The sequence below is a fragment of the Mustela lutreola genome, chromosome 3 (assembly GCF_030435805.1).
Source record: "Mustela lutreola isolate mMusLut2 chromosome 3, mMusLut2.pri, whole genome shotgun sequence".
NCBI lineage: Eukaryota > Metazoa > Chordata > Mammalia > Carnivora > Mustelidae > Mustela > Mustela lutreola.
Window position 1 is genome coordinate 195,973,435 of NC_081292.1, and position 19,831 is coordinate 195,993,265.

A 19,831-nucleotide genomic window follows, 5' to 3' on the forward strand; every position below is an offset into this window, starting at 1 on the left:
TCCACCCTATACAGACAGAACAAGAAATTTTCTTCTGCAGCCGAGAAGAGGGCTTTTACCCGGACCAGACCACGCTGACACGTCCAGACACCAGAATCAGTATTTTGTTACAGCAGCCCAAACAGACCAAGACAGAACTCAAATGTCCACTGACAGACAAATGGACACACAATATGGTATATCCACACAATGGAATATTGTTCAGTCATAAAAAGAAGTACTGACACACGCTACAATATGGATGAACCCTGAAAACATTATGCTAAGTTAAGTGAGCATGTCCCGAAAGGAAAATATTGTACGATCACTTACATGAAACCCCTAAAATATGCAAGTTAATACAGACAGAAAGTGAAGGAGAAGTTAACAGTGGCTAAGAGGAGATGGGGAAGGAGGGGTATTGGTGTAGTGGGCACAGAGTTTCTATTTCAAATGATGACATTCCGGAAATGGATGATGGTGATGCTTACGTGACCTTATAAGATAAGTGCCACCGACTTAGGGTGACCACAGTTCAGATAAGGGTAACCATGTGACTCACTGCTCTATGCAATGAGATTTATGTTCCATTATTGAGTGGGGCTTCTGGGAAAGTTCATTAAAAGGCAGAGGTGGCGAATGCTGATTGATCTGGTATGCTCCCTTTTACCTTTGATCCTTTCTTCCTTCTTCCAGCATGGAACATGGGTGTGATGGCTAACACCCAGCAGCCGTCTAGATACTACCAGGTAGAAGCCAGCACAGGGCAGCAGAGCAGAAGGAAGTCTGAGGCACCACTGGCAGTGCGGAACTGCTCCACCTTTTGTGGAATGCTCTTCTCTGGTCTCTATGTCACCCGAGAGAGAACTCATGTGTGGTTTAAACCAGTGTTCAAACTGCCTGCTGCAGAACACAAATCCTAACTGATTCAGCACATTACCCTCTATGGTTGGTATTATTGCTACTGGCTTTATCATCAAGAAAAGGATGCCCAGGCCAGGGTTGGTCTGACCATGTCAGCAATGCTCAGAAGACTAGAGATGTTGGAAAATGAGTTACTCACTGGTCCAAGTGATGTTCACTCAAAGCTACAGGATTCAGGAGAACAGCCCTGTCAGTCCCACTGCCACAGACGCATCATAAAAAAAAAAAAAAAAAAAAAAAAAAAACAGAGATATCATCGCCTGTCCCCTGGGGCAGCCATGTTGATTAATGTACTTCTCCCTCACCTCAAGTGTGAAGAGTTTTCTGCTCCATAGAGAAGAAAGGACTGGTAGGCATCTAGCATCTTTTCCTTGCTAGATTTAAAGGGAAGGTGAGGGGCACCTGGGTGGCTGTCCGTTAAGCCTCTGAGTCTTGACTTCAGCTCAGGTCATGATTTCAGGGTTGTGAGATCGAGCCCCATCTGGGGCTCCACGCAGGGAGTCTGCTTCAGATTCTCTCTCTCTCCCTCAGCCACCCCTCCTGTGTTCATGTGCTCTGTCTCTCCAAAATTAAAAAAATAATAAATCTTTTAAAAATAAACACATAAAATTAAACAAGATGGGATCAGGAGGGAGACAAACCATAAGAGACTCTTAATCTCAGGAAACAAACTGAGGGTTGCTGGGGGTGGGGGAGTAGGGACAGGGTGGCTGGGTGATGGACATTGGGGAGGGCATATGCTATGGTGAGTGCTGTGAGTTGTGTAAGACTGATGATTCACAGATCTGTACCCCTGAAGCAAATAATACATTATGGTTTGTTTTTTTTAAGTAAGTAAATAAATAAATACATAAATAATAAAGCTAAAGGTTTCTCTAATTGTATTTCACAACTTAACATAATGACAAACCCCAGGATAGAAGGGCTGGCTCGTCATCCAGGTGTTATTCTGACACTTCACAGTTCCTTGACTCTGCGTCATTGACCTGTACATCGCTCCGGGCCAACAACTTCCTGGTAGGGCCACACCCTGGACCTTGGCAGGAATGCAACTACTCCACCAGAATCTTGATATCTGAGATTTCATTGTCTGACTGCCCCTCCCTCTCCTCCTCCTTATTCCTGTGCTTCTGCTCTTTGGCCTCATTATGAAGGTCAATCGCCTGGGCGGGTACACCGGTTCAAGGAAATTCAGCACTATGTATCAGTATTTTAGATGCACATGCCCTTTGGCCAAACAGTGCTAGTCCTAGATATTTATCCTATAAATCTCTGGAGTGTGCTCAATAAGACACATGTATAAGGATAATTATTTCAGAAAAAAAAGACTTTAAAAAAAACTTACCAACAAAAGACTCCTTAGGTAAATCCATACATAAAATCGAATGCTATGCAATTATTTAAAAAATTGAGACAAATATTTATGCAATAATATGAAAGTTTCCCCCAAGATGCACTCATAAAAGAGGCAGAGAATATTATATGCTACTACTTATATGGGTAATTTATGTGAAAATAAATTTTATATATATATATTATATGCATATATATATATATATTTATACCCACTGTACCTAGTTTATGGCTATAATACCTATACCTGCAATATAAATATGTGTATATAATATCTATACCTGTAATACATACACACACATAGTACCTACCATACTATCTCTGAAAGGACATACAGGGAACACTAACAACAAGGGAAGACCGAGATGGATGGTGAGAAAACATTAATTTTCACTGCATATTCTTTCATACTTGGATTTTTTTCCATGTGCCAATGTTACCTATTTAAAATAATTTTCAAAAAGATGTTCATCTCACTATTCTCCTGCTCTCCTAGGCTTCTTACAGGTTTGCTACCTCTCTGACCCAACCACAAATCCATGGTCCATCTGTAGCAGACACTCCTGATGCCTGGTCTTTATTCCCTCAGGCCTTATTTTCCCATGGGCACCAGGAGACCAGACCCCCCACAGCCAACATCTCTTTGCCTGACACCTTTCTCTGGCCATCCAAGTTCTCTGTATCTCCAGGCGAGGCGGCTCTCAGCTCCTGCCTGTCCATCCCTGGAGCAGTCCTAACCATTAGCTAATGGAAATCCTCTCAGAGGAGATAACTGGCTCCCAGAGTCCCCCCATCAAGGTGAAGCTCCCATCGTCTGCACTGCTTACCCTTTATTGGCACCTTTCCCTTCCCTGTCACACTCCCTGCTCTCTCCTACCAGCATTTTTCCTACAATTGTCTCACAGTAAACTGCTTGCTCTCAAGTATCTGCCCCAAGGTCTGCCTTCAAGGATCCCAAAAGAAGACCCAGTCATTTCAACCATGCCTTCTTTAAGACTATATCAATTTCTCTTGACTTTCTGTGGACTTCCCATGGCAAAGTCTACCCCAACCACCAGTTTAGTGCCCCTGAGAAAGATCACTGATCTGTATTGACTGATCTTTCCCAAATTTAGTATTTGCAACCTCAAGCTCACTCTTCAGCACTATTCAAAATTCCCATCAGTTCCTTTCTCCTCTCCCAGAAACAATATCTTCAAACTATTTCTATTAATGAGTTCTACTTACCCCCATTCTCTGCTTCGGGGTCCCCAACTACTTCCCTAAGTAAAGGGAAGCAACAGTGGTGAACTGGTAATTTCTATGACTGTACAAATATTTCATACGTGTTTATTTATTCTCTCTGATGGAAGATTTTTCCTTTGGGGTTGTCCTTTGTGTTTGGTACAGAATGAGTGCAGGACTAGGCAAGGTAGGTTACATCCCGGTCTGCTATTGTGACCAGTCTTGTGACCTTGGGCAATTGACTCCATTTCTCTCCTCTATAATAAAGAGATAGAAACAGTACCTGCTTCATATAATAGATTGAGGAGTAAACAAGTTAACACATGTAAAGCACATAGATCAGAGCCTGAAATATTGTTAAGTACTTAATAAATTCAGTTATTGTTCCAAATGTTCTATAATGAACCCTTGTCAATTTTGAAATCAGAAAAAAAATAAGAGTATTACTGTATATTTGTTCCTATTTTGGTTTACCTGTTTACCTCCTGACTTCTTTCTTGAAAGACCAGAGGTCTCTATTTCCACATGCCAACTCTTCCACCTGTATTCACTAACCCAGTCTCTAATTTATCATCTAAGACCCTGACCTTCAGTTATCCCCTCTTCTCATTATATCACCATCCTTTCCTTTTCCATTGAATCAGCCTCAAATAGGCTCAAATTGTTCTCACCCAGAAAGATAAAGAACTGGCTTCCTTCCACCCCACTGTCATATGACGTTAACTCTTTCCTCTCTGTGGCTCCTAGATTTCTCACCTCATCTTGCCCAGCAAAATCAGACTTGCCCCCTGCCATTCTAATAAGCTTCTCTAGCAGTGGCTACTGATCTCACAATTACCAAATAGACATCATTTTTTTAAGTTCTCTTTACTGGACTTCTCTTCACAGCATTTAACAATGTCTACCACCATTAATTATTGATTAATTCATCACGACTTATCGAGCATTAATCATAAATGCTGTATTATGTAAAGCTTAATACAGTGATACTGTCTTAGGTTATGTTTCTCCAGGAAGCAGACCCAGAGATAAGAGTTCACTGTGAGTAATTTATTTGGGGAGAGATTCTAGAAACTCTGATAGGGGAGTAAGGAAGTAAACAGAGAAGGGGGGAAGCCAATATAGGTATATTCATTAGCAGTAAGGATAATTTGGCTAAGTCCTGCTGTGGACCTTTCAGAAACAGCAGAAAGCAAATTTCAGCCCTGTCCCCGACAGGGGAGACAGGAAACTGGAGTATTCTTTCTCCTCTCATCTGTCATTAACTTCTGGAATCTCCAGCCTGCCTCACTAGAAAAGCAACATGCTTGAGGAAGCCTCAGATAGAACGTCACCGAGACTTGCAGTGAGAAGCTGCTGGTATCTATGGCAACAGGGGTATGTCAGGGGCACCAGCAGAGTCTGCTTCAAAGACAGGCAAGTTTCCTGTTCTGTGGAGCTTCCAGAGACAAATAACAAAATGTGAGCAAAAAATGAACAATGTAATTTCAGATAAAGACAAATGCTGTAGAGAAAATGAAACTGTACAATGTGATGACCACTGGGTGTGGGCACTGTGGGTTGAATTATATCCCTTCTCATGTTGGAGTCTTAACCCTCAGTGCCTCAGAGTGTGACTTTATTGAGAAACAGTCCTTACAGAGATAATCAATTTGAAGATCATTTAGGATGATAATCCAATATAATGGGGTCCTTATAAAATGGGGGAATTTGGACAGAGAAATTCACATAGGAGATGATGGGATGAGACCCAGGAAAAAGACAATCATGTACAAGCCAAGAGAAGAAGCCTAGATCAGATTCTCCATCACAGCCCTCAGAAGGAACCAACCACGACAGTACCTTCATTTTAGACTTCTAACCTCCAGAGGGTGAAACAATAAATTTCTGACATGTAAGCCACCTGGTCTGTGACAGTTTGTTATGGCAACCCTAGGAAAGGAATACAGTAGGGGTGGTCAGAGAAGACCTCTCTTTGGGGGTAGTATATAAGCTGAGGCCTAACTAAGGGTAAGAGCCAGCCTTGCATAGGCCTGGGACAGAGCACTTTAGAAAAAGGGATAAGCAAAAGCAAGGGCCCAGAGGCAGCATGGACTTGGTATGTTCAAAGAAAGGAGAAAAGGCTGTTGGCTGTTAGTAAGCAGTAATGGGAGAATGTGCAGGATGGGGTTGGAGAGCTGGACAGGGGCCAAATGTGAATCCACTTGGGTCATGATAAAGGTTGGATTTTAGGCAAAGTGCAACGAGAAACCACTGGAGGATTTTAATCAGGGGAATGACATGATCTTATTTGTGCTTTTGTAAAGGTGTTCTGTCTGCAAGGTAGAGTATGGTCTAGACAGAAAGAGAACCAGATCCGAAGCAGGAAGGCCACTCAGAAGACAGTTACAGTTGTCCAGGGAAGAGGTGTAGTGTCTTGGAGTGCTAGGGTGCCCACAGAAAGAAAAGTACTGGAATTCTTATATAATTAGGAGCTGAATTGATAAGACTTGCTGAAGCGAGGAGGTTGTGGGTGGGAGGTAATCCAAAAGGTACCTGTTTGCTTACTTGAGCAGCTGGGTGGATGGTGAGCCATTTATTGAAATGGGAAAGGCGGGGAGAAGGCAAGATTGGGTGAGGAGGAAAGAGAATCCGTCTTCCCTTAGCTTTCAGGATCCTGCCCTCTCCTGCTTTTCTCCGACTCTCTGACTCTTCTTTCTGTGTTTCTCCTCTTTCTCAATCCATGGAAATGTTGGCCTTTCACGCTCCTCTCTCTTTGCTCCCCAACCCTCCTTGGTTGATTTCATCCAGTTCCAAGACTCTGGTACCATCTCTTTGCCAGTCACCACCAAGTACATGTTCAGCCCAACCTCTCCCCAGAGCTTTCAAAACTGCACATTCAACTGCCCTGTAGATGTCCCACCTGGAAATTCCAAGTCTCTCTAGGCCCATCCATGCAGCCTCAACCCTCAAATCTGCTGATCCAGGTGGATTCTGTAGCTCAGCCAATGCTTTAACCATACACCCCACATTCTTCCCCAAAACCCATGACTATTAAATGTGGTTATAAGAATTCTTACTGTGGAGAAGAAGAAAAGGAGAGAATTAAGAACTAGGATTTTAAACAGTGTTCATGGTTTATCTAGAACTGAAAATTCTGTTTTCAAGACAGATTCTAAGGTTATGTGAAATGCTGTAAGGTTATCTGAAATATTTCATGATTGAGATATTTGCTTGATGAAAACATGAATTACTAGAGGAGAGTAGTGGGAAAAAAACCTCCTAGGCCAGAAATTAGGCACCAACATTTAAGTATAGCTTTGGACACTAATCTACTTGTCCTTGGCTAATAAGTCATTTACCACTTCTGTGTCTGAGTTTTCTAATCTGTCAAATGACTATGAAAATTAATACCATCTCTTTGCAACTCATAGGGGAAAGAAGATTATTATCATAAAAGGTGTCAGGGCAGAAACATAATCAAGTAGAACATTGAAAGAATAATCGATGTCTATTAATATGACTCACTACATTAACAGATGGAAGAAAAGTAGTCATACAATTATTGAGAAAGATGCCCAGAAGCAACTGGAAAAATTCAACATTAATTTATGATTTAAAAAAACTAAAAAACTAAAAAAAAAAAAAGACTTATCAAGTTAAGCAACTTTTATTTTAATTTTTGGATAGCTAGTTACATTTACTATGTTTCTCATAAATGTAGTTTTAAAGAAAGAGTTTCCAAAGCCCTTGCTTTCAAAAAATGCTTTTCTCTCTTCCCTTTTGCCGGCACTGCTAAAGCACCAATACCCAAAATGAAGTTCAATCCCTGTATGACTTTTGACCAGAGTAAGAACCGTAAAAGTCATCTCGAGGTACCATCCCATGTTTGCAGGAAGATTATGTCTTCCCCTCTTTTCAAAGAGCTGAGACAGAAGTACAACGTTCGATCCGTGCCCATCCAAAAGGATGAAGCGCAGGCTGTGCGAGGACACTACAAAGTCAGCAAATGAGCAAAGTGGTCCAGGTTTACAGGAAGAAATACGTCATTTCGGATTCCTGCATATGTCTGAGGAAAAACACTTCTGGGAGCAGCTGGTTAGTTCAGTCCATTAAGTATGGACTCTTGATTTCAACTCCTGTCATGATCTCAGGGTTGTGGGATCCAGCCCTCCGTCCAGCTCATTGCTCAGCCAGGAGTCTGCTGGAGATTCTCTCTCTCTCTCTCTCTCTCTCTCTCCCCCTCTGCCCCTCCCCCACTCGATCTTTCTATGTAAAAACAGCAAACTTCTGAACCTAGACTCTGTGTATGTGTGTGTGTGTGTGTGTGTGTGTGGTGAAGCGGTAAGATGGCAGCACACTGAAGCCAAGTTTCCCAGAATTCACTGCCCTGTTTAAAAAAAAAAAAAGGCAAATCTTACCAAGTAGGAAAGGAAAGGCCAAATATAAGGAAGAAATAATTTAGTACATGCAGGAATTAAATAATCTTATATATGACTCCAAATCAACTACTAAAATAGCTTTTCTTTTTTTTTTAAGTTTTTATTCATTTGACAGACAGAGATCACAAGTAGGCAGAGAGGCAGGCAGAGAGGGTGGGGGAAGCAGGCTCCCCGCTGAGCAGAGAGCCCGATGTGGGGCTCGATCCCAGGACCCTGAGATTATGACCTGAGCCAAAGGCAGAGGCTTTAACCCACTGAGCCACCCAGGTGCCCCTAAAATAGCTTTTCACTTAAAAAAAAAAAAAAAAAAACACTACCCAACAAGCATGAAAGAATAGAATTTGAAGTAGAATTTCATTATTTGGAATCATTTTAAAGGCTTATACTTGTTGCATTATTTTCTTTTTACAGATGCTGTAGGTCACAGCCTTGATTTATTGCAACACAGTCTTAAATCAGAAATACAGTCTCTGCAGCGTCTGGGTGGCTCAGTGGGTTAAGCGTCTGCCTTCAGCTTGGGTCGTGATCTCAGAGTCCTCTCTGGGATCAAGTCCTACATCGGGCTCCCTGCTCAGTCTCCCTCTCCCACTCCCTCTGCTTGTGTTCCCTCTCTCGCTGTCTCTCTCACGGCCAAATAAATAAAATATTCAAAAAGGAAGAAAGAAAGAAAGGAAGGAAGAAAGGAAGAGAGAGAAAGAAAGAAAGGAAGGAAGAAAGGAAGAGAGAGAAAGAAAGAAAGAAAGAAAGGAAGGAAAAGAGAGAAAGAAAAAAGGAATGCAGTCTCTAATAACGGTGTGAAAAAACACTTGCCCCAGGAATATGGATGGGCTCAACAGTATAAGAAGCAAGGGCACAAAATGAATTTTGATTTTTCTTTTCTCTTCTTTTCTTTTCTTTAAAGAAATTATCTGCAGACATTCCTATCTCTTTCCAGCCACTCAAACGGACTATTTCTAATTGGAACACAAAGACCAGTCATTCAGCTACCCCACCCCTGGCCTTTCCTGCGGCTTCCACACCACAGAACGAATGCTGTCATCCTTGAATCGTTTCCAAGTCCCTGGTAGTGCAGGAAAGCTAGCAGAGTTCGTATTTCGGTCTGCTTTCTTCAGTGTAAAAGTGAGTTGCCTGTATTTCAAGCCATGGAAGTACAGAGCATTATTATTGAAAGAAGTCTGAGAAACCCAGTCTAAACTAGAAGTTTTCAACCCTGGCTGCACACTGGAATAGAGGACTTTTAAACAATCAAGGATGCCCTGACATCACCCTCAGAGTCTAATTTAATTAGTCTAGGAAGAGGCCCTGCTTTGGTGGTATTTCATTTTTCTTTTTAAAGTATAATTAGCATACAATGTTAGCATACAGTTTAAGGTGTAATTAGCATACAGTTTAAGGTGTAAAATATGATTCAACAATTCTATATATTACTCAGTGCTCATCAAAATAAGTGTACTCTTGGGGTACCTGGGTGGCTCAGGGGGTTAAAGCCTCTGCCTTTGGCTCAGGTCATGATCCCAGGGTCCTGGGATCGAGCCCGGCATCGGGCTCTCTGCTCAGTGGGGAGCCTGCTTCCCTCCCTCTCTCTGCCTGGCTCTCTGCCTACTTGTGATCTCTGTCTGTCAAATAAATAAATAAAACCAAGTGTACTCTTAATCCCCTTTACCTATCACTTCCCCTCTGGTGACCACCAGTTTGTAATAGATTAATAGATAGGCAGATAGATGACAGGGTTTTTTTTATTGTTGTGTTGTGTTATGTTGTGTTGTGTTGTGTTGTGTTGTGTTGTGTTGTGTTTTAAGAGAGAGAGAGCATGGGGAGCCTGGGTGGCTCAGTGGGTTAAGCCTCTGCCTTTGGCTCAGGTCATGATCTCAGGGTCCTGGGATCGAGTCCCGCATCGGGCTCTCTGCTCAGCAGGGAGCCTGCTTCCTCCTCTCTCTCTCTCTGCTTGCCTCTCTGCCTGCTTGGTCTCTCTCTGTCAAATAAATAAATAAATCTTTTAAAAAAATTAAAAAGAGAGAGAGAGAGCATGAGCAGGGAAAGGGGCAGAAGGAGAGGGAGAGAGAATCTCAAGCAGGCTCCACACTCAGCACAGAGCCAGGACAGGGCCTGATCCCATGACCCTGAGATCATGACCTGAGACAAAATCAAGAACCCAATGCCCAAATGACTGAGCCACCCAGGTGCTTCCGTAATCTCTATTTAGAGCCTACTTTTTTTCCTTTGTTCATTTGTTTTGTTTCATAAATTCTACATGTAAGTGAAATCACATAGTATCTGTCTTTCTCTGACTGACTTATTTCCCTTGGCATTCATTATATCCTCTAGGTCCATCCATACATGAATGAATAAAAAAGATGTGGTACACATATTTATAGTGAATATTGCTGGCTTTGGTAATTTTTTAAAGCTCCCCCAATTGATTCTAACATGTCACTGCAGTTATAAAACACTACTCTAATTTAATTTTTTCATTACCTGAGCAAACATAGACCCAGAGTGACCGACCATCTAGGTAATGGCAAATCTCATTGACTTATAGGTAATACTTATGTTAAGAAGACTTCCAAAACTTGGAAATGAGTCAAAAAAGATAACTGTGTCCATTCAATGCCTTCCTAAAACACAGTCTTGAGCCCACCCAAGGGTCATCTTTTAAGACATAAGGTATTTGTAAAATGTGTTTAAGTCTGTAAAGGTTAGATATTAATTTGTGGAAATTAATACTATACAAATGAGTTTTTATATAGTAGAAATAAAAATTATTTCTATTCAGCTGAGGTTATGATTTTATTGACCTATGGGACATGAACCATTTTTGTATCTAATTTAACAATCTTATTCCACCATATTTTTTCATTTATATTCTTGCTCACTCTTGCTCTCTCTCTTTCTCCCTCCCTCCCTTCTAATACATCATTTACCTTCTCAGTGTCTTAGTTTCTAACTGGCTTTATCATCTTTCTGGTTACCTCATTAGTGAGAAATAAAACTTTGATACTTTTTCACTACATATTTATATGAAAATTATGAATATAAAATTATGAGAATTATGTTTTGACTACTTGAAAATGATATAAATTTTGCTAAAGTATCCTAAACCATTAAGAAGCTTTAATTGATCATTCAAGATGTAATTTATTCTGTTCTCCACATGTATTACTCATCAACCACCTTCAGAAGCCATAAAGTTGGCAACATTTACTTCTGGCAAAGTGGAGTAATGAGGACCTAGCTAACACTCTTCTTCAAAAAATAAATAGACAAAATATGCAACCCCGTAGTTTTTAAATATTGGACACCAGGCAGCGCAGGACAGTGACCCCTGAGAAAACGGTAAAAACAAGGAGAGCCCTATGATAGTCCTAGTTTACTGCCTGTAAAGAGTTTCTGAGCTCCCTAAATTAAGGAGATGGAACTGGAACACAGGGATGCCAAGGCAGCTAGAGTTCCACAAGTGAGAGCTTCATAGAGAGAGCTTTAGAGATCTGAAAAGTTCTCCCTGAAATGTTCAGGTAGAAAGTGATCAGTGTATATATGTAAGGAACTACCTGAGGCCAGGGAAAGCATTAGAGGAAAAAAATACTTGTTGGTCACTTAAGATTGGAAATAGCTCCTGTTCCCACCAACCAGGGTGGAGAGCTTCATATTTCTTGGCCCATTGGGTTGAAGGATTAGTAGTGAGTAAAAATCAGCCCTAGACTAGAAGCAGCTCTGGTCCCATCTAATAGGGTTCAAAAGCAAACCTCAAAAGAACACAAGTAATTTAGCCCAGAGCAAGCATCAAGAATATTTATAGGAATATAAAAATAACCAGCACCCTACAAGGGAATATTCACAATGTCTGACATTCAATCCAAAATTACCAGGCAGCTTATATTTCTAAAACTTTTGCCTCTGTATGAGAAAGGATTCCCAAGAAACTGAGATCTTCTAACAAAGTATTACTAATCCAATGGATAGAAAGGAAACAAAACTGAATGCAAAATTGTATTTATTAGTAAAAAGTAAAAAGCGGAGGGTTGTTTTTGTGTGTCCATTAAGCGCAATTGACATTGAGATTTTTTTGTTGTTGTTTTAATAGGGCTATTGTGTTGCTATGGTTACAAGTTGCATTGGCATTTTCACTAGGAAGTGATGTGGTCTGAACATTCCTCCCACTTTTGCATCTGCCCACACACTCCAGACAGTGACTTGGTAACCTGCTTTCCAGCCCTAACCTCCTCCACTACCCCAATAAGTGTACATTTTTCATCCTCTTCTCAGAAAATTTTAGCTCCTCTGAGATGTGAAGTTAAGCTCTGGCTCCTACTCAGAAAGCATATTGTCAAACCACAAGACCCTGATCAGCATCCTCTGTGCAGCTCAATAACCTTTTACCTCTTTGGCACGATATATATGCATGAGATCACCATGAGATAATTCATTAATTTTAATAATAAACTCTTTAAAAACACATTTAGAAATAAGTTTAGTCACTACAGAAGATATCCATCTTGAAATTCCGGATGTTTTTCTTAAAGCAATCCTTGTAAGATATTTTTGCAGCCTCTTGATGATTCTTCTAAGTTTTACATGTTCATAAATCTTTCCATTTCTCTTCTCCCTTTCCCCGTTTCTTATCTCCTCCTCCCCTCTCCTTACCAATTTTTCTTGTAACAGTTATTCCCATCATTCAAACTTGTATCTCTGAAATTTGATCCTGGAATCAGATCACTGGAATGTCTCCTAAAAAACAGAAGCAGGAGGCAAAATCATTCCCAGGACTGGGCCTCCTGAGAACTGGTCCAGTAGCAGCAACTGCAACTGATCATTCTCAGGCATGGAAAGAACTAACCATCCCCTAACTCAGGTTCTTATCATTTCTTTTTTTTTTTTTTTTTCTTTATTTTTTTTTAATTTTTTATTTTTTATAAACATATATTTTTATCCCCAGGGGTACAGGTCTGTGAATCACCAGGTTTACACACTTCACAGCACTCACCAAATCACATACCCTACCCAATGTCCATAATCCCACCCCCTTCTCCCAAACCCCCTCCCCCCGGCAACCCTCAGTTTGTTTTGTGAGATTAAGAGTCACTTATGGTTTGTCGCCCTCCCAATCCCATCTTCTTTCATTTATTCTTCTTCTACCCACTTAAGCCTCCATGTTGTATCACCACTTCCTCATATCAGGGAGATCATATGATAGTTGTCTTTCTCTGCTTGACTTATTTCGCTAAGCATGATACGCTCTAGTTCCATCCATGTTGTTGCAAATGGCAAGATTTCATTTCTTTTGATGGCTGCATAGTATTCCATTGTGTATATATACCATATCTTCTTGATCCATTCATCTGTTGATGGACATCTAGGTTCTTTCCATAGTTTGGCTATTGTGGACATTGCTGCTATAAACATTCGGGTGCATGTGCCCCTTTGGATCACTACATTTGTATCTTTAGGGTAAATACCCAATAGTGCAATTGCTGGGTCATAGGGCAGTTCTATTTTCAACATTTTGAGGAACCTCCATGCTGTTTTCCAGAGAGGCTGCACCAGCTTGCATTCCCACCAACAGTGTAGGAGGGTTCCCCTTTCTCCGCATCCTCGCCAGCATCTGTCATTTCCTGACTTGTTGATTTTAGCCATTCTGACTGGTGTGAGGTGATATCTCATTGTGGTTTTGATTTGTATTTCCCTGATGCCAAGTGATATGGAGCACTTTTTCATGTGTCTGTTCGCCATCTGGATGTCTTCTTTGCAGAAATGTCTGTTCATGTCCTCTGCCCATTTCTTGATTGGATTATTTGTTCTTTGGGTGTTGAGTTTGCTAAGTTCTTTATAGATTCTGGACACTAGTCCTTTATCTGATATGTCGTTTGCAAATATCTTCTCCCATTCTGTCAGTTGTCTTTTGATTTTGTTAACTGTTTCCTTTGCTGTGCAAAAGCTTTTGATCTTGATGAAATCCCAGTAGTTCATTTTTTCCCTTGCTTCCCTTGCCTTTTGCGTTGTTCCTAGGAAGATGTTGCTGCGGCAGAGGTCGAAGAGGTTGCTGCCCGTGTTCTCCTCAAGGATTTTGATGGATTCCTTTCGTACATTGAGGTCCTTCATCCATTTTGAGTCTATTTTTGTGTGTGGTGTAAGGAAATGGTCCAATTTCATTTTTCTGCATGTGGCTGTCCAATTTTCCCAGCACCATTTATTGAAAAGGCTGTCTTTTTTCCATTGGACATTCTTTCCTGCTTTGTCGAAGATTAGTTGACCATAGATTTGAGGGTCTATTTCTGGGCTCTCTATTTTGTTCCATTGATCTATGTGTCTGTTTTTGTGCCAGTACCATGCTGTCTTGATGATGACAGCTTTGTAATAGAGCCTGAAGTCCGGAATTGTGATGCCACCAACGTTGGCTTTCTTTTTCAATATCCCTTTGGCTATTCGAGGTCTTTTCTGGTTCCATATAAATTTTAGCATTATTTGTTCCATTTCTTTGAAAAAGATGGATGGTACTTTGATAGGAATTGCATTAAATGTGTAGATTGCTTTAGGTAGCATAGACATTTTCACAATATTTATTCTTCCAATCCAGGAGCATGGAACATTTTTCCATTTCTTTGTGTCTTCCTCAATTTCTTTCATGAGTACTTTATAGTTTTCTGAGTATAGATTCTGTGTCTCTTTGGTTAGGTTTATTCCTAGGTATCTTATGGTTTTGGATGCAATTGTAAATGGGATTGACTCCTTAATATCTCTTTCTTCTGTCTTGCTGTTGGTGTAGAGAAATGCAACTGATTTCTGTGCATTGATTTTATATCCTGACACTTTACTGAATTCCTGTATAAGTTCTAGCAGTTTTGGAGTGGAGTCTTTTGGGTTTTCCACATATAGTATCATATCATCTGCGAAGAGTGATAATTTGACTTCTTCTTTGCCGATTTGGATGCCTTTAATTTCCTTTTGTTGTCTGATTGCTGAGGCTAGGACCTCTAGTACTATGTTGAATAGCAGTGGGGATAATGGACATCCCTGCCGTGTTCCTGACCTTAGCGGAAAAGCTTTCAGTTTTTCTCCATTGAGAATGATATTTGCGGTGGGTTTTTCATAGATGGCTTTGATGATATTGAGGTATGTGCCCTCTATCCCTACACTTTGAAGAGTTTTGATCAGGAAGGGATGTTGTACTTTGTCAAATGCTTTTTCAGCATCTATTGAGAGTATCATATGGTTCTTGTTCTTTCTTTTATTGATGTGTTGTATCACATTGACTGATTTGCGGATGTTGAACCAACCTTGCAGCCCTGGAATAAATCCCACTTGGTCGTGGTGGATAATCCTTTTAATGTACTGTTGAATCCTATTGGCTAGTATTTTGTTGAGTATTTTCGCATCTGTGTTCATCAAGGATATCGGTCTATAGCTCTCTTTTTTGGTGGGATCCTTGTCTGGTTTTGGGATCAAGGTGATGCTGGCCTCATAAAATGAGTTTGGAAGTTTTCCTTCCATTTCTATTTTTTGGAACAGTTTCAGGAGAATAGGAATTAGTTCTTCTTTAAATGTTTGGTAGAATTCCCCCGGGAAGCCGTCTGGCCCTGGGCTTTTGTTTGTTTGGAGATTTTTGATGACTGTTTCAATCTCCTTACTGGTTATGGGTCTGTTCAGGCTTTCTATTTCTTCCTGGCTCAGTTGTGGTAGTTTATATGTTTCTAGGAATGCATCCATTTCTTCCAGATTGTCAAATTTATTGCCATAGAGTTGCTCATAGTATGTTCTTATAATAGTTTGTATTTCTTTGGTGTTAGTTGTGATCTCTCCTCTTTCATTCATGATTTTATTTATTTGGGTCCTTTCTCTTTTCTTTTTGATAAGTCGGGCCAGGGGTTTATCAATTTTATTAATTCTTTCAAAGAACCAGCTCCTACTTTCGTTGATTTGTTCTATTGTTTTTTTGGTTTCTATTTCATTGATTTCTGCTCTGATCTTTATGATTTCTCTTCTCCTGCTGGGCTTAGGGTTTCTTTCTTTTTCTTTCTCCAGCTCCTTTAGGTGTAGGGTTAGGTTGTGTACCTGAGACCTTTCTTGTTTCTTGAGAAAGGCTTGTACCGCTATATATTTTCCTCTCAGGACTGCCTTTGTTGTGTCCCACAGATTTTGAACCGTTGTATTTTCATTATCATTTGTTTCCATGATTTTTTTCAATTCTTCTTTAATTTCCCGGTTGACCCATTCATTCTTTAGAAGGATACTGTTTAGTCTCCATGTATTTGGGTTCTTTCCAAACTTCCTTTTGTGGTTGAGTTCTAGCTTTAGAGCATTGTGGTCTGAAAATATGCAGGGAATGATCCCAATCTTTTGATACCGGTTGAGTCCTGATTTAGGACCGAGGATGTGATCTATTCTGGAGAATGTTCCATGTGCACTAGAGAAGAATGTGTATTCTGTTGCTTTGGGATGAAATGTTCTGAATATATCTGTGATGTCCATCTGGTCCAGTGTGTCGTTTAAGGCCTTTATTTCCTTGCTGATCTTTTGCTTGGATGACCTGTCCATTTCAGTGAGGGGAGTGTTAAAGTCCCCTACTATTATTGTATTATTGTTGATGTGTTTCTTTGATTTTGTTATTAATTGGTTTATATAGTTGGCTGCTCCCACATTGGGGGCATAGATATTTAAAATTGTTAAATCTTCTTGTTGGACAGACCCTTTGAGTATGATATAGTGTCCTTCCTCATCTCTTATTATAGTCTTTGGCTTAAAATCTAATTGATCTGATATAAGGATTGCCACTCCTGCTTTCTTCTGATGTCCATTAGCATGGTAAATTCTTTTCCACCCCCTCACTTTAAATCTGGAGGTGTCTTCGGGCTTAAAATGTGTTTCTTGGAGGCAACATATAGATGGGCTTTGTTTTTTTATCCATTCTGATACCCTGTGTCTTTTGACAGGGGCATTTAGCCCATTCACATTCAGGGTAACTATTGAGAGATATGAATTTAGTGCCATTGTATTGCCTGTAAGGTGACTGTTACTGTATATGGTCTCTGTTCCTTTCTGATCTACCACTTGTAGGCTCTCTCTTTGCTTAGAGGACCCCTTTCAATATTTCCTGTAGAGCTGGTTTGGTATTTGCAAATTCTTTCAGTTGTTGTTTGTCCTGGAAGCTTTTAATCTCTCCTTCTATTTTCAATGATAGCCTAGCTGGATATAGTATTCTTGGCTCCATGCTTTTCTCCTTTAGTGCTCTGAAAATATCATGCCAGCTCTTTCTGGCCTGCCAGGTCTCTGTGGATAAGTCAGCTGCCAATCTAATATTTTTACCATTGTATGTTACAGACTTCTTTTCCCGGGCTGCTTTCAGGATTTTCTCTTTGTCATTGAGACTTGTAAATTTTACTATTAGGTGACGGGGTGTGGGCCTATTCTTATTGATTTTGAGGGGCGTTCTCTGAACCTCCTGAATTTTGATGCTCGTTCCCTTTGCCATATTGGGGAAATTCTCCCCAATAATTCTCTCCAGTATACCTTCTGCTCCCCTCTCACTTTCTTCTTCTTCTGGAATCCCAATTATTCTAATGTTGTTTCGTCTTATGGTGTCACTTATCTCTCGAATTCTCCCCTCGTGGTCCAGTAGCTGTTTGTCCCTCTTTTGCTCAGCTTCTTTATTCTCTGTCATTTGGTCTTCTATATCACTAATTCTTTCTTCTGCCTCATTTATCCTAGCAGTGAGAGCCTCCATTTTTGATTGCACCTCATTAATAGCTTTTTTGATTTCACCTTGGTTAGATTTTAGTTCTTTTATTTCTCCAGAAAGGGCTTTTATATCTCTCGAGAGGGTTTCTCTAATATCTTCCATGCCTTTTTCGAGCCCGGCTAGAACCTTGAGAATTGTCATTCTGAACTCTAGATCTGACATATTACCGATGTCTGTATTGATTAGGTCCCTAGCCTTCGGTACTGCCTCTTGTTCTTTTTTTTGTGTTGAATTTTTACGTCTTGTCATTTTGTCCAGATAAGAGTAAATGAAGGGGCAAGTAAAATACTAAAAGGGTGGCAACAACCCCAGGAAAATATGCTTTAACCAAATTAGAAGAGATCCAAAATCGTGAGTGGGGAGAAAGGGGATAAAAAGAGGTTCAAAAAGGAAGAAAGAAAAAAAAGAAAAAAAAAGAAAAAAATAAAAGAAAAGAAAAGAAAAGAATTTTTTAAAAAAAGAATACACCTAAGAAAAATGTAAAAAAGAAAATATATATATATTAGATAAACTAGTATAAAATCGTTAAAAAAAGAAAAAGGTAACAGTTAAAAAAAAATTTTACCCGAAGGCGAGAAAAAAAAAAATGAAAAAGAAAAAATTAAATTAACTGCAAGACTAAAAAAAATCACAGGAAAAAAGCCATGAGTTCCGTGCTTGGCTTTCTCCTCCTCTGGAATTCTGCTGCTCTCCTTGATATTGAAACCACACTCCTTGGTAGGTGAACTTGGTCTTGGCTGGATTCCTTTTGATCTTCTGGGGGAGGGGCCTGTTGTAGTGATTCTCAAGTGTCTTTGCCCCAGGCGGAATTACACCGCCCTTACCCGGGGCCGGGGTGAGTAATCCGCTCGGGTTTGCTTTCAGGAGCTTTTGTTCCCTGAGCGCTTTCCGTAGAGTTCCAGAGGACGGGAATACAAATGGCGGCCTCCTGGTCTCCAGCCCGGAGGAGCCGAGAGCCCAGGGCCCCACTCCTCAGTGCGCGCTCAGAGAACCGCGCCCAGTTACTCCCGTCTGCCTGACCTCCGGCCGCGCTCCGAGCTCACCGAGCCTGCGACCGGTTCAAGGTAACACCGAGCTGTGAGCTTACTGTCGGCTCTGTCTCTGTAGCCGGCTTTCCCGTTCCAATACCCGCAAGCTCTGCGACACTCAGACACCCCCGATCCTTCTGTGACCCTGCGGGACCTGAGGCCACGCTGACCCCGCGTGGGCTTCGCCCCGGTTTAGCCTCTGGAGCGATGTCCCTCAGCGGAACAGACTTTTAAAAGTCCTGATTTTGTGCGCGGTTGCTCCGCCGCTTGCCGGGAGCCGGCCCCTCCCCCCGGGGTCTATCTTCCCGTCGCTTTGGATTCACTTCTCCGCCGGTCCTACCTTTCAGAAAGTGGTTGTTTTTCTGTTTCCAGAATTGCTGTTCTTCTTCTCTTCGATCTGCCGATGGATTTTCAGGTGTTTGCAATCTTTAGATAAGCTATCTAGCTGATCTCCGGCTAGCTGAAGCAGTCTCAGCTTGCTACTTCTCCGCCATCTTGACTCCTCCGGTTCTTATCATTTCTAATTCGTCTTTATTCCTGAATCTCCTTTCCAACCTCTATTCCTCCATACCCTAACCTGAGTGATCTTTCTAAATTGCAGTCTGCCACTTGAAATCCTCCTACCAGATCTTCACTGTTAGTAAGATGATGTCCAAGCTCCTGAAAATAGCATTTGAGGCCCTCAGTGATCTGGATCCTGCCTCCTACTCTGAACTCAACTCTCAGTATTCTTGCCCCTCCCTATCCCCCTGCCAGTCCCTATCTCTCTTTCTCCCCTTCACGCAGCCGCAGCAAACTCCCCATGTTTCCTAGGTTTCCATATTTTCCTGTGCCACCATGTCTTTGCACGAGAGACTTTCTCAGCCTAGAACCTCCTCTGGTCTTTATCCTTCCTCCTTACCAGTCCAGTGGTTATAATACTTACCAGTCCCGTGGTTACCAGTCCACTCTGTTATAATAATATAGTTTCCAGGCAGATCTTTTATCCTAAAAAAGGGCACATACCACTCTGTCCCATAGCTCCTGTGGTCTCTGATCTTTGCAGCCAAGTTTATTTATAACCGAGAATTGGAATTCTCTACAGTTGTGGTTTCATGATGTCAGATGCTAGCAGGAAACTGAACACTTAAGTCAGTGATCCATGTGTCTGGAAATACGTGAATGCTTCGTAC